This window comes from Phaseolus vulgaris, chromosome 5 (assembly GCF_051622355.1).
Source record: "Phaseolus vulgaris cultivar YP4 chromosome 5, ASM5162235v1, whole genome shotgun sequence".
Lineage (NCBI taxonomy): Eukaryota > Viridiplantae > Streptophyta > Magnoliopsida > Fabales > Fabaceae > Phaseolus > Phaseolus vulgaris.
Window position 1 is genome coordinate 30,938,661 of NC_143502.1, and position 24,085 is coordinate 30,962,745.

At 34.2% G+C, this 24,085-nt stretch overlaps 1 pseudogene; it reads right to left on the reverse strand.

Annotated features, from left to right (window-relative positions):
* Positions 1-582: 582 nt before the first annotated feature.
* On the reverse strand, positions 583-1,358 carry LOC137834265 (toll/interleukin-1 receptor-like protein pseudogene; annotated as a pseudogene).
* Positions 1,359-24,085: the final 22,727 nt, after the last annotated feature.

A 24,085-nucleotide genomic window follows, 5' to 3' on the forward strand; every position in this document is an offset into this window, starting at 1 on the left:
AGTTAAGATTCATTGAGCTCAAGGGAGAGTGGTTGCATGTTGCATGAGCAGTGATAAAAAGGAGAATAGGTCTCCAGGTACGCTGCTTTTCGCACATCTTACTAAACTGTTACTTTTCGGTGAGCTCTAGTTGACTTGATCATCGGAGTGTCATCAACAGGTAGGGCGCCCTCTGTCCCAACGGAGCCATACTAGAAGCAACTAAGAGAGACGTTAAAGAAGGTGCGTTCATCCTAGGTCAACTGGCAGTGCAATTAACCGGCAAGAATAGAGTGCTTTGGGTGTTCTCATCTTTATTTCTTTTCACCAAAACTGACGCAAACTTGAGAGAGTGTATTCTAACTTCTTTTTCACTAATTGTTTGATTCCTTTGTGCAAACATTATGGGTCAGTTTTCTTTAGGTGAATCTTCAAAACCGCAATCACATCACAAAGCCCACCTTTTGGGAGAACTTGTGGAGGTCAAGAAGCGAATGGTCCACAAAGATGAGGAAATAAGCCAACTAGCGAAAAGATTGCAAAGACTAGAAGAAGCTCAAACAAGGAAAACTCAAGAAAGGAGATGGGAGCTGCCAAAAACAACTAGACATTCCATACATTATGGGAGTCAAGAACATGATTGAGGAGTGCACAATTTTGAGAAACGGTACCAATTACAATAATTTTTATAGAGATAAACCTTTTAATGTTTTTAAAAAAGTTAGTATAATGCATATATAAGATGTATAAATGCAGAAAACAGAGAGAAGAACCATAGCTAACACATACTTGTTTCTAACATCCCAACCAACTAATTTGCAAAACTCATTCATAGCTCTCTCCCATCGATAAACCTTATCTGGGTCTCCTTTGAATTTCTCTCCGAGTGACTCAAACGCCTTCTCGTATACCCCATTCTGCTGTCTTAAGTGAGACGGATCAACATGATAGAAAACAGGGAAAACAGTTTGGTTAGATTGTTGTTGTCAACAAGCTATAGTGGTCATTTCGTCCAAACACCATGAAGAGGAAGGATAATCTTGGGAGAAGACGATGATAGAAATCTGAGAACCTCTAATTACTTGTGGAAGCTGTGATGAAATGGATTCTCCTTTGTGAAGCTTGTGGTCATCTTTAAAGACAAAAATACCCTTTCGAAGAAGATGAGAGCATAGATGATCAACAAAAGAGTTGCGGGTGTCAGGACCTTTGAAACTGATAAACACATCGTATCTATAGTCTTGGTTTTGGATGGTGTCGAAGACATTGGAAGAAGAACCAGATTCTGATGAGATAACATTGGAAGAAAAAGCAGATTTTGATGAGGTAACACTGGAAGAGGATGATTGACCACAACACTGGCTCCAAAACCATCTCATCCCTGATTTCTTCAGGTTTTTCACCAAAATGGTGTATTTTTTTTCATATTTACGTAAATGGGCAAAAGTAGAAAAAATTATAGAAATGGACATTTTTTAGTAAAGTTGTCAATGGTGTAGGCAAGATCAATTAAATTTGTTAATCTCTTTACTTTTTATTTTTTAATTAAAGTTTCTAACTAGGTTGGCAACTTCAATGTAAATAAAATTGGATACTGAATTGGCAATTTCACTCCATTGAATTTGCCAATCTGGTTGGCAAGTTCAGTTGATTTTTTTTTTTAAAAAAGAAATGATAATTAATATTTTTTGAAATAAAAATATATAGTTAAAAAATTTAGTTTATTATAATATCAAATTTTATTTTATTTTATTTAAGAAAATGGTATATAAAGTTGAAGAATTAAAATTACTTTTTTTACAATAATTTTAAATAAATTGCGTTAAAAATGAGTTGTGTGATAAATTAAAATATTTACTATTTTTTAAATATTGTTAAAGTTAAAAATACACTTATAAAAATGTGATATGATTTATGTATAAATTTTTAGATTATATAATATATGAAAGTATAAATTATATAATATGTAAAAAGTAATAATATACATGTATTTATGTGAAATAAATGTATTAAAAAACAAATGAAAATATTGAATAGAAGTCATTAAAAGAAGATGATATTAAAATATTTGATAAGAACAACATTACAAAGGATGATTCTACTGACTAAATGGACAATTTCCTCTGTTATGACCTTCATTGCGATAGTAAGAACATTTTTTTGGCTTGTTTTGAATTGGTTGATCTATTTCATTATGCAAACGAGTTGTAATTGGTCGTCCCGAGTTTTTACGTCGCATGTGGGGGTCAGGTATGAAATTTGGTCTAGTATAAGTAGACCAATAATCCTCGTTTCGAACGGGATGAAATTCAACTTGATATGCCTTTCTAATCGTGTGGAGGTTGTAAACCGGATCAATGAATGTCGTCATTTGTAAATGACAAGAGGAACAAACGACAATAACGTGACGACAGGGAAGTCGAAGAGCTTGGAAGTGGCCACAATCACACCACCAATCATTTAATCTAAGTGTATATGACTGAGGTCGTCGACCATGTTGGGGGGTGGCCAATTCTTGGACATCAAATTCAGAATTTTCTACATTAAACCTTTCCACAAAACACATTGTAGGATTGTTCCCAATTGCCAAATGCCAAAGCAAGAGCTTTCTATTTTCCCAACCAAGCTTTTCTATATGTGATAGTATAGCCATACAAATTTTTTATTTTTGCAATCAAGCTTTTAATTCGGACCAAAGGGTTTGCTTTTATTGAAGTCAGCACTATGGACGCAATATGGGTTGAGTCCAAATTAACATGGTCTGCCAAAAGATTTGTTGATAAACAACTATGTTGTGCATCAATTTTCTTTATCTCCCATTGACTTCGAATTTTACTAAAAGATGCACGTAATCTCCATTGGCACCCTCCCTCATTATGTATGCACCGAGCGACATATTTGTCTAGCTTTGATTCCATGACAACAAATTTGTAACTGCTGTCTATGTGGTATTGTTTTATGGCATTCAATGTCGCCTCCTTTGACATGAAACACATGTGTTCATTGAGGGCGCGGTCAATGTTATGTTCGGATTGACTGCCAGACGGAATATACTCTGAAGAAGATCTGTTGAACTGATCTTCATTATCCAAATTAAAGTCGTAGTTCTCTCCATCTTCACTTATGTCGTCCACGATGTCTCTAATTATTGGTTCTTCATGTTCGCTTAGTGACGTTCCACCAACATTCCACGTGTGCATCTGCATTTTAAAAGAAATAAAATTACCTTATACATACATATACATATATATAATATATATATATATATATATATATATATATTATGCGTGTGTTGCCTAAATAGGAGGAATATAAGATGATAAACAAGAATGTATTACCTTGACATTTTTGTTTGAACTTTACACTAGAAGGAGAAAATAATGTGTCCCACAAACTTTCTCCTCAATTTTTTTTACTTGGATACAAGAATTAAGACAAGAACATGTGTTGATTAAAGGATAAATGCATTTGTGTAGAAGACTCCATTGTTGTTCCATTATATAGCAAATGTTGTGTCTGAATTAAATATAATTTTAACATTATTATTAAAATTTGTATTGAGAAGTCCAATCCTCAGCAATCAATCTCTGTGACATTTCTGTATAGAAAACCATCACGCGTGTATAGAAAACCGTCACGCCAAGCTACACTTTGTTTCATTTATTTATTTCCAATTTCATAACAAAGAAGTTGTCTTCACAATTGGCAACTTGGGCAAAAGTTGCATTCATCATTGGCAACTTCTATTCAAAGTTTCCTTCATGGTTGACAACTTTGCATAGGCACAAAATGAAAAAGTTACTCACACTATTGCAACTTTAATTACAAGGACGTGCAACACAACTTAATTTTCTCACAAGCATTGTTTTTCTTCCACAAAACACATGCCATGCTACACTTTACTCACATGGCTACATAGAGATTCTTTTGGGTACAATGTCAAAGAGATTCCCTTGGAAATTCACACTTATATTCATTGGTTGGGTGAATTTAAAGTTTCATGAACTCTATTTAATAGAGTCCTATCTCATATCCAATTCACACTGAACCACCCACGCTCATTTCCTATATTTTTTTTGTTTTAATTTTAAAAATTATTATTATATAGAAAAATTTATTTTTTTTAAAAAATTAATCATATAAAAAAAATCAACTGAACTTGCCAACCGAATTAGCAACTTCAATGGAGTGAAATTGTCAATCCAGTATCCAATTTTATTTACACTGAAGTTGTCAACCCAATTAGAAACTTTAATTAAAAAATAAAAAGTGGGGAGATTAACAAATTTAATTGATATTGCTTACACCATTGACAACTTTGACTAAGAATTGCCCATTTCTGTAATTTTTTTTACTTTTGCCATTTACGTAAATATGAAAAAAAATACTCCATTTTGGTGAAAAAGCCGTTTTTCTTCCACAAAACACATGTCAAACTACACTTTACTCACATGGCTACATAGAGATTCTTTTGGGTACAATGTCACAGAGATTTCCTTGAAAATTCACACTTATATTCATTGGTTGGGTGAATTTAAAGTTTGAGGAACTCTATTTAATAGAGTCCTATCTCATATCCAATTCACACTGAACCACCCACGCTCATTTCCTATATTTTTTTTAGTTTTAATTTTAAAAATTATTATTATATAAAAATTTTAATTTTTTTTTTAAATTAATTATTTTAAAAAAATCAACTGAACTTGTCAACCGAATTGACAACTTCAATGGACTGAAATTGTCAATCCAGTATCCAATTTTATTTACACTGAAGTTGGCAACCCAATTAGAAACTTTAATTAAAAAATAAAAAGTGGGGAGATTAACAAATTTAATTGATATTGCCTACACCATTGGCAACTTTGACTAAGAATTGCCTATTTCTGTTATTTTTTTTACTTTTGCCCATTTACGTAAATATGAAAAAAAAATACACCATTTTGGTGAAAAAGCCTATTTCTTCTTCAGCATGGGTGAACCATACAATACAACTGGTAGTGGTTGTTCCTTCAAGTCAACACCACAACCTGTGAGAGGAAGAACATGTGCTTCTTCCAAAAGATCGTCAAATATATGTGAGGCAAACGACACAACTCAATCCCTGGAAAAATAAAATATACAAAAACTTTCTTGCGTGCCTTAACATGTGTTTGGATTAGGGGGTGACATTGTAGCTCATACGGATTTGAGAATGTCACCCCATTTGGTTTTGTGAGACGGGGAGGGTGAGGGTGAGATTAAGTGGAAACATGGGTGGTTTTTAGTTGCTCTCAAATATGAAGAAAAAGGAGAGTGGCTAGAGAGGAAAGTCACGTAGTAGGATGTAATGAAATACCTTCGTGCTCTTACTTTTTTTTTTCACGTTACACAATTGCATAGACTGCCATTACACAGATTTGCAACAGCAACAAGAATCCTCGAATAGTAACGCTCGATCACTTGTCGTGAAGATTTCTTCACCGTCTCCGTCCTCACACGCCCCTTGCTTCTTCTTCTTCCTCTTCCTTTGTGGTTTCTCTTCTCTTTGTGTCTTCTCTCGCACTGCTCCTTCAAATTTAGGTTTTCATATTAACTTGGGCTTCCTTTTTTTCACTATGGGCTTCAACTTTTCAAAAAAAAATAAAATTACACTTCTTTGTTTCTTCCTGTACCCTTTATATTCTTATATTACCTTTATAATTTAAAAATAAATAGATTTTATATTATATATTTTGAAAACTACTTATGTTCTAAATATCCATTTACTTTTTAAAATATATTAATTTTGTTAATAATAATAATGAAAATCATTATTATTAATATATATATATAACATAATTTAAAGAATCATAAATAATATTAAAATTATCTAAATAAATTAATTTAAGTAATAAAATTAATTTAAATTAATAAAATGGAAAATAATAAAATTATACTTACATTTAAAATTATATTTAATTATTTTTTTGAATTTTACATTTTTTTCTTTTATTTATAAATGAAACTTTAAATTATTTTAATTAACTAAAATATGCACAAAATTAATAATTATTTATTCTTTTCTTATATACAAGGATAAATTTGTAATCTTATAATTTACACTATTCAAAATAATATAAAATACTCTTACAACCATCATATCACACACATATTTCAATAAATTTTCCTCATACATCGACTCTAATATATCCAATCCAAACAACCTCAACTTTCTCCCACTTTCTTCTCCAATCTTCACACTTTCACTCCTTCACACCCTCTAATGGCATATTTTTTTCACTGGCACAGTAAGAAATTAATAGGCCTTTTCTCTCATTAATTCCTAAAATAGATAAATCGTATGAATAAGTTGTGTAAATTATATTTCAACTAAAATAGTATCGTTTTTATACAATTTATTCAATGCAATATTATTTTAAGATTTTATCAAATTTAATAACTATATTGCAAAATTGCATCAAAACAGTAAAAATTACAAATTAATCATGATTGTAGGGCTACTCTACTAATTTTATTGTATCTTTAAAAAAAATATTATTGTAATTATTTTATATATATCTTTATCTTACAATAGCAATAGATGTATATGAAAAAAAATTCAAGAAGTGTTACCTTAGTTTTTTTTCCTTTCTTCTGTTGTCTTTTGTGGTCTGAAATTAAAATATCGAGGTTGAATTCATCCTCCCCATAATAAGAAAAGAATAACAGATATTGGAAAGCAAAGATAAATTGAATGAAAAATATATTGGTGAAGAAGATTAAATATTTAATCTCTAAAATAATATATATGGTCAATAAATCCAACAACGAATGCAACAACTTCAGAAGTATGAGAAATGTTATAAGATATGACATCATTGTTTCGTTTACTAATCAATCTCATTTTCAGTTGATAAATGTAATCTTGTTTAAATAAGGTCCTTTGCATAACAAATACTTACTCTTTGGTATGACATTGTATTTATCAAGTATTGTTTTGAATGAAGAAACTATAATTATATCAAAATCATTTCTTAGCATATTCTTGGCATACCTGCAACCGCAAGCTACTGAGCTCCTTACAAAATTTAAAATAACTAATTTTTTATCTGATTGCTTAAAATTCTGTTATCAATGTCATTCTGAGTATCATACACATCAACTACGCAAATCTTTGTTTCTAGTTATCAAAAGGCCAAAACAACTTTTAATTGAATGATAATTTTGACCATGAAAAAGAAAAATTGGAAGAGTCTTTAGATTATTTATCTGTTGACAAATTTTTCAGACATAGAAGTAACAGAAAGCATTGGATTGAAAAGTTGTATTATTTAAAAAGTATTGACTCTTTTCATAAGTTTTCCTATAGAGTAAAACATTAGAGGAGGCCAAGCAATAAATTGTTGGAATAAAATTAACCTATAAAGGAAAATGAAATTTTGATATATACATTACTGGATAACCCTTGCTTTAATTCTCCAAAACCAAGACCAACAACGTTAATATCCTTAATTAAATCATATTTAGAAATATTTTTAGCCTGCCAATCCTCTTTGTTGAATGCCAGATTTTATCATTTCCTTGAAAGTCTCTTGGAGCTTCCCTTAGCCTCCTATCCATAGAATACAAACCAAACACATTATTATAACTCAATACATCACTCAAAAGAGCTAGTCTTCTCAAGTGTTGCAATTTGAATGGCTGCATCCAATCTTCCAATTTTCTTATACATAAGAATAATAATAATAATATTAATTATTATTATTATTATTATCATGATAATATTAATAATAATAATCATAATAATAATAATATTGTGATTACTAAGTTTGTGAATAGATATTAAAATCATCTTTTTGAATGAGAATTTAGAAAATGATGTTTATATAGACTAACTAGTGGAGTTCATAGAAGAAGGAAAAGACTTAAACCTAGTATGGTAGTATTATTTCTTTTGGATTTAAGGAAAATATTGTTGATCGATGTATACATCTGAAGATCAATGGGAGTAAATTTACATTTTTGATTCTGTATATTGATGATATTTTGTTTGCATCTAATGATCTTGATATATTAAGTGAGACTAAGAAGTTTCTCTCTAACAACTTTGAAATGAAAAATATAGGTGAGACATATTATATGATAGAAATATAAATATTACGTGATAGATCATAAGGATTGTTAGGCTTGTCTTAAAAAAATATAATAAAATTTTAAAGAAATTTAGAATGGATAAATGTCCAGTATCTCCTATTCAATACTTTAGAGAGATTTAAAATGGATAAATGTTTAACATCTCCAGTTCTAATAAAAAAAAGACAAATTTAATATCATGTAATGTCTAAAGAATGATGGAATATGAAAATGAAAATTTTGAAGTATGGTAAAAAATTATAATAGTATACAATAAATAAATAAAAAAATATTTACATGTCATCTACTACTCCTAGAAATCTTATCTCTAATCTAACATTTGTGTACTACCTAGTACCTAAAATATAGGTATTGATTAGATATTTATAATTAAATATTAACCACTAAGTATATAATATTTAAACCACTCGTTAGTAGATAAAAACCAATTGCATTTATCATACAACTCGATTAAGTAATGGGTACCAACTATCTATAGTTACTCCATAACTCAGCACGATAGCATAAAGGTACCGTGTATATAGGTCACGTTATACAACATGGCCTAGCATTTAAGCGGATAACCACTTTACTGGACATGTCATTCAGTCTAACAACTCAGAGTGTTAACTGATCGCCCAAACACCTCGGAAGAACCAAAGCTCATCCTCGGTAAAATCATTTGACACCCATTGTGATCCCTAGTAAAACTTTTTCCAGGACCACATCGTCATATGGTCTTTACGAGAAGCCAGACAACAACATTTGCATCCCAATTAGACATAGATCCTTTTGTATTGGAAACACTCAAGGCCCATATTGATTTAGTTGTATTCAGAGTTCGGAATCAGTTGGACAAAGATATGGAATTATTAAGAGCACAACATCATGACGAAATCCAGTCCCTTCGGGAGCAATATTGCAATGATATGGAAGTTTCTTTCCAACAAGAGCAAAATGGTCAAGATTTTGAGCACCATACTGGTTGTAGATCTTAACACTAGCCACGACAACCTCAAGTGGAACATGAGGGTGAATCACATCCAAATAAGACACTAGTTCAGAAGGAGCAACTTAAAATACCCAATGATGATAATCGGACAAGGGAAGCAACAAATGGACAAATTTTGGCTCCAACATCTCGGACACCAACTCATGTGACCCAACCATGCCATCAACATATATCCTTCAAGGCCCTACCATCTCCCCCAAGAAAACAAGGCGTATGAGCACTATCATGTTTCCATCCATTCAAAATGGAGATTATGCAAACTCAGTTGCTTGAGAGTTTGATATGGTCGAGCTTTGATAAGTATGATGGTGTCTATGATCCCACAACTCATGTAAAAGCCTATCTCACCCAAGCTACTTTGGTGTCCGACGATCTCTGGATACATTGTCATTTGTTTCCAACAACTTTGAAGTCAATTGCCCTGGAGTGGTATTATGTGCTGCCACCACTGTCAATTGATTCATTTGATACTTTGTGTGAAAGGTTCACAACCCGGTTTGCCAATTGCAAGCCAATAACTACTAACTTATTATCTCTTCTACATGTCATACAATGACAAAATGAGTCGTTATATCAATACATGACTCGGTTTCTCAAGGCATCCATGACCTACCCGAATTGCATCCATTTGCTGCAATGCAATCAATGAAGTTGAGGGTTATATCCAGATCTTTTTCAGATTCTTTGTATGTTGATCCACCAATTGTTGAAGATGGGAGCTTTGATGTATCAAATCCATATGAAGCCTGAAGTTGTGCTGCTTTCTAGGTTTGGGTTTAAATTAGGGTGTTTAGAATCTTTGTAAGATTAATCTTTGAAGCCTACACAAAGCTTGATTAAATATGTTTTAAACAAGTGTTTTTCCAAGCAAAGGGAAAACAACCGATTGATTTATCGAAATAACCAGTTGTTTGTCACTTAGTTGGCTGGAAGTTTTAAAAAGAGCAAAATTGCTTTTAAGCTTTGCTATGGTGACAAGTGCTGATCATAGGATTTCTGGTTATGTAAATCCAAGTGCTTTCTATCGTGTTTAGTATCTTGTAATTGTACATATTTTACATACTGTGTTTAAAATTCTGTCTTGAGGTGTTGTATGTGCAAAGGGGGTGAGTAGGCTTTGTGGGATTCAAAGTCACGTCTTTGTGGTGTGTACTTGTAATCTGTAATTGATTGCTAGTGGAACTCAATGGTTTGATTGAGAACTGGATGTAGCTCATGGATTGAGTGAACCAGTATAATCTCTGTGTGTAAATCTCTCTTTCCCTTAAACTCTCTAACTGTTTGATATTTCACTACTATAAACAACCGATTAAATCATGACTTTAACCTGTTGAAATTCTTATAACTGTTTTGTTTGATTGTTTGATTGCCTTCCATAAGTGCTTATCTGAGTTGTTTCTTAAGGATTCATTCTGAAGCAAGTATTTGCGAAAATATTTGATAAAAAAATCTCCTTCCCTCTTATTTAAAGCCATCAATTCTTACAATTGGCATCAAGAGCTAGGTTCTTGAAAATTACTCAAGTCCTTATTTCTGTTTTGTGAAAAATATTTGTTATGGCTGATAAAATCCTTTTGGGGAAGGTGCTTCTATAAACAAGTCACCTCTGTTTTATGGGGTTAATTACCAGTTTTGGAAAGTAAGAATGAAAATCTTTATACACTCAATTGATAAGGGTATTTGGGAATCAATTGAAAACGATCCCTTTGTACCTCAAGTTAAAAAAGATGATGTTTTAGTTGATAAACCTTCATCCGAGTGGACTGAGGCAGAAAATAAGAAAGCTATGTTTGATTGGATAACTAAGAATACTATAACATTTGCTCTAAGTTGTGATGACTTTTTCAGGGTTTCACAATGCAGCTCGGCCAAAGAAATGTGGGATATCTTAGAGGTCTCACATGAAGGCACAACTGATGTTAAGAGATCTAGGAAGCATGCTCTGATTCAAGAGTATGAACTCTTCAAAATGCAAAAGGGAGAATTTATCTGTGATGTGAAAAATAGGTTTTCTCCTATTGTGAACCATCTTATGAGTCTTGGCAAGAAGTTTTATGAAGAGGAGCTTAACATCAAGATACTGAAGAGTCTTGATAGAACATGGCAGCCAAAGGTCACTGCCATCTCTAAATCAAAGGATCTCACCTCAATGACTTTTGCATCTCTATTTGGTAAGCTTAGAGAGCATGAGCTTGAAATTCATAGAATTAATGTTCAAGAGAGTGAAGACAAGCACAACAAGAGCATAGCTCTTAAGGCTTGCAAGCAGCAACCAGATTCCAGAGGAAGTGAAGAAGAGAACATAAGTCTGTTATCAAGAAAATTCAGCAAATTCTTGAGAAAGAGACAAGTTTCTAAAATGTATGGTTCAAAGAAACCTAGTAAATTCAATTCTAATAAATATACTTGCTATGGTTGTTGAGAACAGGGTCATATCAAGGTTGACTGTCCAAACAATGAAGTCAAAGAAAAGGGAGACTTCAATAAGGAGAAAAAGGGAAAGACTAAGAAAGCATATGTAGCATGGGATGATAATGACGTCTCATCCTCAAGTACTTCAGATGATGAGGAAGATAATTTGTGTTTTCTAGCATCAGTAACAAGTAGCATAAGTTCTACTTCATCAAGTAAAGGTACCACCTACTATCAATTGCTTGATGCTTTTAATGAAACCCATGATGAAGCCAACCGATTGACACTTTCTCTCAACCGGTTGAAAGGAATGAATAACTGGTTGAAAAATAGAGTTAAGTCTCTAGAGGAAAAGCTAAGCAAGACAAAAGAAGATTTTGAAAATCTGGAGTTAGTTTACAAAAATTCTTCTTGCAGTTGTACGACAAAAGCTTGTGAAAATTGTGAACTTCTTGGAAAGAAGATCCACTATCTTTTGAAAACCTTGGACAAGCTTACAACTAGAAAGTCCAATTTTGAAGATGTTCTAGCATCTCATAACTTTGTTTTTTGAAAAGCAAGTTTGGGTTTTTATCCTCAAAGCAAAGAAAATAAAATTTCAAAACCTTTTTCAAATGTATCAGAAAAACAATAGGTTAAAAAGTCATTTCAACCGGTTTTTACATGTTTTTATTGCTTAAAGAAAGGCCATTCTGTCAGGTACTGCAGGTTTCGTAAATCTCTTGTACCTAAGGGCATCTTTAAGTGGATTCCTAGATGTATTGTTGGTTCAAAAGACAAATCTAACACAGAAGGTCCCAAATTTGTTAAGGGATCAAATCTTGTAATTTGACAAAGTTTTGTTGTGTAGATTTCTAACTTTACTTGAAGGTTCAGTAAGAACAGGACCTCAAGAGGATTTCTGTACATACCAATGTCTTGTGCTAATTTCATGAACTACATACATTTGTGTAATCTGCAATCTGAGAATAAATATTCTTATTCCTTGTTAAGAACAATTGTTTCTTAAAATTCAATAAAGTGGTTATACTCTATGTTTGATGTGTAATTATTGTGTGTTCCATCTATTCCTTATACAATTGATATCTTGAAAACATGGTAAGCAATAATGATTGTATACAACATGAGAAATTGAAAATCTGTTTGTTTTTTCATCATTGCAGAAATTCAACCGATTGTTTCCACGAAACAACCAATTGTTTTCTCTTTGACAAAACACTGGCAAATCTGATTTTAATTTTTAAATTCTGGTTTGTGATTGTGTTCAACCCAGTGACGTGTATAGTCAAAATTGTACTAATTGCATGTTTGAATATAGTTTAACTCTATTGCATATGCTATTAATAGATCAGATTCCTTTTATCTTGAAAATCATATTTGCCTTTAATGCTTAGTCAAAATCACATATGAATTTGTACCTTTCTGATTTGACTAATTATGTCAGCTTTATGGTTAAGATTTGATTAGTTTTTCAGTTTGAAAACATCTCTCTCTATGTGATGTGATTCCACTAGCAAAGTGTATCTTCTAGAAAGTGCATCCGCCACAATGTTTACTTTGCCTTGCTTGTGTTTGATCACATAAGGAAATTGCTCAATGAATTCCACTCACTTAGCATGCCTCTTGTTAAGCTTGTTTTGGCTTTTCAAATACTTAAGAGATTCATGATCACTATGTATCACAAACTCTTTGGGAAAAAGATAGTGTTGCCAAGTAAACAAAGCCCTAACAAGTGCATATAATTCTTTATCATAAGTGGAATAATTGAGATGACTTCCCTTCAATTTCTCACTAAAATAGGCTATGGGGTGGCCCTCTTGAAGGAGAACAGCCCCAATACCTATGCTTGAAGCATCACACTCAATCTCAAATGTCTTAGTGAAATTAGGAAGGGCCAAGATGGGAGCATTAATCATTTTTTCTTTCAAAGTTTCAAAAGCTTTTTGTTGTGCTTCCCCCCATTGAAAGACCACATCTTTTTTCACTATGTCATTGAGAGGTGCGGCAATGGTACCAAAGTTTGGGACAAATCTTCTATAGAAAGAAGCAAGTCCATGGAAACTTCGGACCTCATTCAAGGTTTTCGGTGTAGGCCAATTTTGAATGGCCATCACCTTTATTTTTTCCATATGGACCCCTTTGCAACTCACAACAAACCCTAGGAATTCTATATGATCAAGAGCAAACATACACTTAGCAAGATTAGCATACAAATGTTCCTTCCTAAGGGTTTCTAAAACTTGCCTAACATGCAACCTATGGTCCTCCAAAGATAAGCTATAAATGAGAATGTCATCAAAGTAAACAACAACAAACTTACCAATGAAAGGTCTAAGAACATGATGCATGAGGCGCATGAAGGTACTTGGTGCATTAGTTAGACCAAAGGGCATAACTAACCACTCATATAAACCAAAGTTGGTCTTAAAAGCCGTCTTCCATTCATCACCCGGTTTGATACGGATTTGATTGTAGCCGCTTTTAAGATCAATCTTTGAAAAGATTTTTGAACAATGTAATTCATCCAACAAATCATCTAGTCTAGGTATGGGATGCCTATACTTAATTGTAATGTTATTGATGGCCCTACAATCCGAACACATTCGCCATGTGCCATCCTTTTTATGCACTAAGATGATAGGCATAGCACAAGGACTCATGCTATCTTGAACCCACCCTTTCTCAATCAAAGCCTCAACTTGTTGGCGAATTTCCTTGGTTTCACTTGGATTGGTCCTGTATGCTGGACAGTTTCGTAAAGAAGAGCTCGGTATCAAATCAATTTGGTGCTCAATCCCTCTCAAAGGTGGAAGTCCTTTTGGAGGATCTTGAAACTCTTCTACCAAATTTTCCAAGCAATGAGGACTATCAACAAGTGATTCTACTTTAAGAGTTCTAGGGATGGCTAAGAAAAGAGGATGATGAGCCACTATTTCCCTTTCAATTTCATGCCTAGACACAAGGAGTGTAGGCTTAGAACTCTTATCTTTTTTTATCTTTTTTTATCTTTTTCACTCTCCCTCTTTTTCTTCATAATGACTTGGTCCTCATGGACTTCTCTAGGAGAGAGAGATTTTAAAGTAACCTTGTGACCATGGAAATCAAAAGAAAGTTTGTTGGTAAAGCCATCATGTAAAACTTTTCTATCAAATTGCCAAGGCCTTCCCAAAAGAACATGAGTAGCTTCCATGGGCACAACATCACATAATACCTCATCTTTGTATTTTCCAATTGAGAAATGGATGAGGACTTGTTTATTTACAACTATTTCTCCTACTTCACTAAGCCATTGCAATTTATAGGGCTTTGTATGAGAGATAGTAGGCAATCCAAGTTTATCTACTACTCTTGTACTAGCCACATTAGCACAACTACCCCCATCCACTATCAAAGAGCAAATGTTGTTTTGAATAAGACATCTTGTATGAAAAATATTTTCTCTTTGACTTTGATCAAAAGGTTGTGAAACTTGGCCAAGAAGTCTTCTCACAACTAACAAATCCCCTTCAAGTGGACATTCACTCTCTTCCCCACTAGATGCACTAGAATGCAATGAATGCTTAGGAGAATCCGAATCATGCTCACTCACTACAATGCCTTCATGCATGTACATACTTCGTTTAGAAGGGCAATTAGCAACTATGTGACCATAACCCATACATTTAAAACATTTGGTATTAGACGTTCTAGTGGGTGATTTAGGCCTAGAAGTAGATGGCTTAGGTTCCTTGGGTTTGAAAGAAGAATCTTTGGAAGGAAATTTAGAAAAAGACTTTTTGTTTCTCCAAGACTTGTTGTAATAACCATCAATGGGAATATTTTTGAAAGAATTTTTCTTAGCAAGTTGGGCTTCCACCTTCATTGCAAGATGAACTAAAGAACCCAATGATGAATACTCCTGTAACTCAACAATATCTTGAATATCCTTCCTTAGACCACTCACAAACCTAGCAATCATAGCTTCCTCAATTTCCTCTAATTCAATTTTAAGCACAAGCGTTTCTAGCTCCTTATAATATTCATTCACATTTAGCGTGCCTTGTTGAAATCGTTGGAGTCTCAACATGAGGTCTTTCCTAAAATGTGGGGCCACAAACCTAGCACGCATGTGATCCTTTAAAGAGTTCCAAGAGTCCACGGGAGGACCCTTGTGATAGATAATGTCCTTTACAACACCATGCCACCATTTCATGGCATAATCACTAAACTCTAAGGTGGCTAGCTTAAGTTTATGCTCATCTTGGATCTCATGGATCTCAAATATTTGTTCACACTTAGCCTCCCAATCTAAATATACATTAGGATCACTAGAGCCATTAAAACAAGGAAGCTTGACCGAAGGTAGCCTAGCCTTTGCATCTTGGTAGAAGCCATTTCCATGGTGATGTCTCTCCCCTTGGTTGTGATGTCTATGTCCATGGAATTGGGGTGGAGTTCTCCTTCTCCTATGGTCTTCTTCACGGCCAAAATCATTTAAAGAAGCTCTTGTTGAAGGTCTATGTGAATGATGCCCATCATGGATAGAAGGAGATGGCCTAGCTTGTTGGACCTCCATCTTTTGCAATTTCTCTTCCAAACGCCTAATGGTGTGTTGAGCTTCATGCAATTCACCAAGGACCGAAGCTTTGGAAGGAGAATGCTGCTTGTAGGATGCATCACTTGAAAATCCAGCCATTTGCAAATAAAAACAGCAAACACACAAAAACAGCAAACAAGTCAAGAAACAAAATTAGCAAAAACAGTGAGGTTGGCAACCAAATTGCCGAAGTGAAATTGGCCAGAAAAAGAGGTCACTCTCAAAGAAAGAATGTCCTTGCACCAATCTGATCTTGAGGTCTTGGAATCCTCAAATGAAAGATGTCAAAGCAAGGCACACCAATCTCAAAGCCAACCACAACAAAACCAAAGAAGCAATAAAGACAAACAAGAAAAAGTATAAGCTAAGAAAGGCTAGAACAAAAGGAATACTAGATGTTTGACAAACTTCAAAGACTAATGAACAAAAGACAAGCAAGAAAATTAAAGAACTCAATGAGAAAGTAGGCACACAAAAGAATACTTAAAGAAAAGCACTAGAGTAGATGAAGAAAACAAAAATTAGCTACTGGAAATTTTTTTATGCAAACTGTGCTTGATGTTCACTGATTTAACTGGAATGATATAAAGCGAACTGGATTATGAAATTTTAACCACAAAAACTTCAAGATCTTAGCTCAAAAATGGCACTGGAATCACTTAAAAAAAGTAAGCCAATTAATTGAGATAAATTTTTCAAAATCGCTGCCAGATTACCGTATTTTTTTCGGCAGAATTGTACACTTTTTGTATTTTATTTATCATTTTTTGTGTACTTTGAATTTTTGAGTACTTCTTTTTTCTACTCTTTTATAACACTTTGAGGAACACAAATCCAGAATTTCAGAATTTTCCAGTGAGTAAATCAATTGCAATAAGGAAAAACAGTAAGCACGTTTTCAGAAAACAGAGGAATCCTAATAGGAATGAAAAACAGAATTATGAACTAGCAAAGACATAATGGAAAATGATGTATAGGAACTTGTATAGGTCTAGAATACAAGCATGAACTCAATCTAAAACAGAAAATGCACAAAGGATCAAGTATCAAACTCAGAAAATTATATGACACTAAAGCAAGAAACAACAAATTCAATAAAAGTACTACAAGAAGTGATGACAATTATGGAAAAACAAGACTAAGACAAAACTTGTATGGATTCAAAAAGGAAAATACTCAAACATATGATAGGCAAAAGAAATAAAACAGCAAGAAAAACTCAAATAAGCCTAAAACAGAACCTTAAATTGCAAGAAATTAAAGAGCTCTTGAAATTAAAGTGCTACACAACTCAAAAATTAAACAAGAACACACCTAAACTCTTGATACCACATGATGTGATTCCACTAGCACACTTTGAATGATTCTTGACATTCTTAGGAATCATCTTGAGTTGGATATGAGATAGGCACTTTATCATAGAATTGGATCAAGGTTCTATGAACAAGAACTCACCAAAACTAGTACCAAAACCCAAACTCATATGGAAGTTCCACATATTGTCAAATTGAATCGATTGAATTGGAAGAAAAGGTAAAGGCACCGATTAAACAACACAAAAACAGAAATTCTCCGAACAAAAGACTAGAATTGAAGAAGAAAAGATGAAGAACAACAACTAAACAAATGCACCGAAGCAAAAACTAATAAGAACTGAAAATACCGAACAGAAATTCAAAGGAAGCAAGCTAAGACATGAACAATTAAAGAGAAGGAAGGAAGGAGAAGAGAAAGCTCATGAAGATGGAGGAATGGTTGGATGATCACGCCACTAGGAGGATGGAGACTCCAAGATAAGTGTGCAAGCCGCCACTTGAGGTAACCATTGAACCTTCAAGATAAGACTAGTGAGGAAGGCACAAAACTCTCGAATTGCTCTCACAAAAATTGAGTATAGTTTCTCTAATCAAAATTCAAATCTGAAATGTACAAGGGCAGCACCTTAATTTATAGCCTAGAGGTGCTGAAATGCAAGGCAAATTAAATTCAAAATTCCCCCAAAAAGCTAATGAAAGTGGCGCCAACTATGGTCATGAAGAAGGTGTGACCTTCTCTCTCACTTTGGCACCTCCGTAGTTACTCCTACACCTATCTACTAACGCACCCACCCTAAGACTCCTAATCTAAAGACCTAAAGATGCTTTAACAAAAGAGGTTTCTAATGTTTCCCTCTAAGCACCTTCAAACAAAGAAATTACAAAAAGAGAAAATAAACGTCCATTAGCTCCTAAAGCTTTGAACATGCTTCTTGTAAGCCTTTGAGGTGGGCTTTGACCTCCATGGGGGTCCTCCACTTGAGCCTCAACCTCTTATTGCTCTTGATGATTGGCCTCCATGTCCACTTGAGCTTGATCTCCATCACTGTGCCATCTTTGACCATGGACTCTGGCTATATAAGGCAATACAATTAGTTGTTATCTCTCACACATACAATCTATTTTTCTTCTCTTCTATGTTTTAAGCTTTTTCTACAGTGTCCCAAAGCTTGTTTTTTAGTTTCTGAAATGGCTGGAACTCCTCCCTCAACAAAGAGAATGAAATCCAGGGGTGTTAAGAGCAGTGGAAAACTAGAAGGTTGGTTTTCAGGTGATGTTGATCTCATCAACAAGTATCTACTTGAAACAAGTAGAAAGAATGTGAACACACCAAAAGTAGTTTCCTTCACATGGATGAAACAACAAAAGCTGGATTATGTGAGAAGTATCCTCAAGGAACAAAAATTGAAGAAATTCCTAGAGCTCACAGGGAACATATATCCTTATCTAGTGAAGGTATTTTACACTAACCTCCAATTTAGTGATAAGTCACTTATTTCACATGTCAAAGGTGTAGGTATGGTAATCACAAGTGATGTATGGTTCTTTGTGACGGGGCTAAAATCCTCTGGATTGAGGATCAATAGGGGAAACCTTGGAGTAGTGGAAAAGTTCAACAAAATCCAGTTTTACAAAGGTTGTCTCAAGAATCCCCACTCCAAAGTGAGGAATTTTTCTGTTGGAGGACTAAAGCTTGATGAAAGGCTTATGGCTTTCATTGTTTCATGGATTCTCACACCTTGGGGGGATCAATCATTCAACCCTCTCTGAAGAATACCTTTTTTGATCTACTATATTATGAACAAAGTGAAGATCAACTGGGTTCACACGATCAAAGAACACATGCAAAAAGTCATGAGGTTATGTGACTTTCATTATCCCTATGCCATTTTGATTTCTAACTTTCTTCATTATTTTGAAGTGAACATAGAAGGAGAGCTAGCTGAGGTAATCAATCCCTCCAGTGAAATCAACAGTGGATCCCTTAGTAAGATGGGATTTACTATGATTGGTGGAAGGTGGGTGAGCAAGGATAGCGACCAAGCTGGCCCAAGTGGAACAAATGAAGGTGATGCACTTGAGGAGGCAGCAATGCAAGATGAACTTGCTGCTAAAACTCAAGAGGATGATGACAATGATACTAATAGGGGAGAAAGGATGACAACCATGTCACCCTTTGAAAGATAGATGATCAACCGTACGGACACCTTTGTTGAAAATCAAAGGAACCTTCATGATATGTGTGAATCATGATTCAACAATATGGACACACGTTTTTCAACACTGGATGAACAAATTGAAGAAGTCCAGGGACAAATTTTGGAACAACAATTTGAAAGAGAGGACAATCCTTCATTTTATGTTTCTGGTTTATGTTCTTAAAACATTTGGTTTTGTTTTATGTTGTTTTTAATCATACCTTTTGTCTACTTGATGAGACAAATAGGGGAGAAGTTGGTTTGTTTGGTTCTGTAATGTTCTTAATAACTGCTTTCTTTATTGATTTGAACATTGCTGTGATGAATTGTTTAACTGGTTTAAATTTGAAGTTTTTAAATTCTTGAAAACTCAGTTTTACAAATTTTTAACCGGTTATTCCAGCGAAATAACTGATTGTTCTTATGCACCCTTGTATGTTTGTTGGTTTCTCATCTAATTTTGGTTGATATTCCTTCTAGAAATCACTTAGTGAGAACTGGTGTATGGTGCTTATCTGTTATGGATTAGATTACCCTGTGTTTGTTCAATGAATGCAGGATTCAACAGATTCTAAACAAAGAACATTCCTTAAAGCATCCCAAGGATTTGTCTCCATCAAATAGGGGGAGATTGTTGAAGACGGGAGCTTTGATGTATCAAATCCATATGAAGCCTGAAGTTGTGCTGCTTTCTAGGTTTGGGTTTAGATTAGGGTGTTTAGAATCTTTGTAAGATCAGTCCTTGAAGCCTACACAAAGCTTGATTAAATCTGTTTTAAAAAAGTAAATGTTTTTCCAAGCAAAGGGAAAACAACCGATTGATTTATCGAAATAACCGGTTGTTTGTCACTTAGCTGCTGGAAGTTTTGAAATTGTTTTTTGAATCAGTTGTGTAACTGTTTGACTCATTCAACTGGTTAAATTGTGGTTTCAACTGGTTAAATTGTGGTTTCAACCGGTTAAATGTGTGTTTTCATAACTGTATTTTGAAAACCTGTTTTAACTGATTTAGTGAATCAAAATTGCCTACAACGGTAGGTTTTCAAAGATAATAAATACAGCTTCATTTTCAAATCAATAACAACGAGAGATTTGGTTTTGAAAGTGTTTTTCAAAAAGAGCAAGATTGCTTTTAAGCTTTGCTGTGGTGACAAGTGTTGATCATAGGATCTATGGTTCTATAAATCCAGGTGTTTTCTATCCTGTTTAGTATCTTGTAATTGTACATCTTTTACATACTGTTTGTGTTTGAAATTCTGTATAGACAGAGGGTGTTCTGTTCTGTCTTGAGGTGTTGTATGTGCAAAGGGGGTGAGTAGGCTTTGTGGGATTCAAAGTCACCTCTTTGTGGTGTGTACTTGTAATCTGTGATTGATTGCTAGTGGAACTCAGTGGTTTGACTGCAAACTGGATGTAGCTCAGGGATTGAGTGAACCAGCATAATCTGTGTGTGTAAATCTCTCTTTCCCTCAAACTCTCTAACTGTTTGATATTTCGCTGCTATAAACAACCGATTAAATCGTGACTTTAACTGGTTGAAATTCTAATAACTATTTTGTTGGATTGTTTGATTGCCTTCCATAAGTGCTTATCTGAGTTGTTTATTAAGGATTCATTCTGAAGTAAGTATTTGCGAAAATCTTTGATAAAACAATTCACCCCCTCTCTTGTATAAAGCCATTGATTCTTACACCAATGACCATGGATGATCTCCGAGCAAGAGTATCTTGGTATATGATGACTATTTTATGATAAGTGTATCGTATGAGAAGTAATAAAGTTGTCCCTGTTCTCATCGGTTGACTTGGTGGAAAGCTCTACTTCTAACCAGTCTCCTCTTTATTCCGCTCTGCACCTTCTACTTGCATTGGAATGCGGCTCCGTTGAGACAGAGAGGGTTCTACTTGTTGACCATACTCCGACGATAAAGTCAGTAAGAGCTTACTAAGTATAAAATTTGTATTCAATTTCAGTCTTAGAAACAACGTACCTCTACCTTGTGTCTCATTCCCATTTTATAACTACTCCTGTGACAACTTTCTCTCATGAGAATTTTATCTCTATTGAAAGCATAAAATAATAACAGAAAAATTACTTGTTCACGTTCAACTCTTATCTTTAAGTGTTAACAACATAAAAATATTTTGTTTAAGTGGACACCTTTACTCACGGTGCAAAATTATCTTTTCAATATGCATGTCACTTAACCACTCGTGTTCTAAAACACACACTTAGGTTAAATCATATTCTACTAATAAATCTTATATTAGCATATGACAAAAACATTATTTTAATTATTCTCTAATGGGCTTAGTAATATAACTGGGTCAAACTCATGACCTACTTTACGGGCCCAAAAGCCGAGCTGACTTACCCACATTCGTGCACCGAGCTCCGAGCACTAAGAACTGAGCACTCTGTCCAGTACATAAGCCCCCCAGGCTTGAGCTAAGCTGGGCTAAACGAAGAGGCTCCCGAGCGCTATGGCGGTTGACGTGACGATTTCTCAGTGGGTAGGTGTGGCACGACGCACGAAACGTTTCTGAGGTACCCCTGAACCTTTTAGAGGAGACCTCCATATACACCTCTCGTGAGAGTATAGTTGCCCTTAGAAAGAGTGTTTGTAAATTTGGCAAAGAAAATGATATATCTTTTAGATAGCCGTGACTTTAGGTTTCCAAGATCTATCAAGACACTTGAGAATCTTGATGTTCAACTCCTCTTTGTCAAAGGTTTTTCCAAGGCTCATTAGATGGTTGATAATGTGAGTGAATCTTTTTTGTACTTTAGCAATTGATTCTCCTTTGAGCATTCTGAAAATCTCATACTCTTGTATTAGAGTATATTTCTTTGCTCTCTTCACATCATTGGTTCCTTCATGGGTGACTTCTAGAGTGTTCCACATTTCCTTAGCAAATGCACATTGTGAGATCTTGAAAAATTCTTCTGAGTTCAAAGCAGAGGTTATGATATTCTTGGCAATGCAATCAAACTTGGCCTTTTTATTTTCAGCATCAGTCCATTGGGACCATGGTTTTTCAATAGAAGATCCATCTTTTTCAAATTTTGGAATAAAATGGTCATTTTCAATTGCATCCCAAATTCCTTTATCAAGAGATTCAACAAAGATTTTCATTATAACCTTCCAAAACTGATAATTCAAACCACAAAACAAAGGTGGCCTGTTAATTGAGGAACCCTCCCCAAAAGGTAGTTTTTCAGCCATAGAAAAAGGATTTTAGGATCAAACTTGAATATTTTTCAAGTACCAAGCTCTTGATGCCAATTGTTCCGTCCTTGAGACGATCTCTCACTCAACCTTACGAACCTCCTTGGATGGGTACTTGGCTCCCCCAAATCGCGGAGCCCTTTCATCTTGCACCAGCATTAGAATGGAGGACTTTAAACTAGAGGGGGGTGAATTGTTTACAGAGAATTTTCGTAAAATTTTAAAACAAGAATAAATTTATCTCAGGACACAATTGGTTCAGAAATTCAGTTCGCCAAAACAGCAAGCAAAAGCTGCAGTACCAGAAAAACAATCGGTTGTTTCACATAAACAATCGGTTGTTTGTACCAGCAAAGAACAAATAAAACTGAATTTAAAGAGTTAGAGATATAGAGATTGTACACAGTTGTTTATACTGGTTCACTCCAAACCCAGAGCTACATTCAGTCTTCTCATAAACACTGAGGAAATCCACTAAGCAACCACACCTTGATCACTTACACAACAACCAAGAGAATGACCTTGAACACCTCAAGAAACACACTCTCCTTGGTCAACACACCTACACCAAGATTGTTGATCTTGATCCCCTCAAGAACACACAACCAATCTTAGAAAACACAGAAACAAAACTTGTTTTTACAGAGAGTACAAGGATTACACTTGTTACAGAATTTAATCTGAAATCAATACAAGCATAATCCTATTCCACAACTTTGATCAATCACACACTCTTAGCAATCTCAACTATTTGAAAAGCTAAAAAACTCTTAGCAAAAACTTGTCAAAGATTGAATGTCAAATCTGTTTTTCTGAATTTATTCAAAGATGTAGTTTGTTATCAAATCTTAACAAACTCTTAAATTGCATTAAAAGATTGGTCAAAGCATTTAATGACTGGAGCGTAAGCAGTTAAAACATTTAAAGCTCAGTCAAAGATAAAACAGTTTTTCTGTTATGGTGCCAAAACAAACAATCGGTTGTTTCCTCGAATCAATCGGTTGTTTTGGTTCTTAACAGTTCAACCATTTTAAAAACAGTTTTCAATCTTTTTCAAAACACCTAAGTATAAACAATCAGTTGTTTCGACAAAACAATCAGTTGTGTTAACTTAGTTTGAAAACATTTTACTTTCACAAAGATTGAGATGCTTATGCTTTGGATTTAATCAAAGGGTGGATTACAACATTCAAACTACCCCAGAACTAAGCTAAACCAGCACAGCAACATCAAGCACAGCAGAGGCTTCAACATCCTTCAAAGGATTTGGAT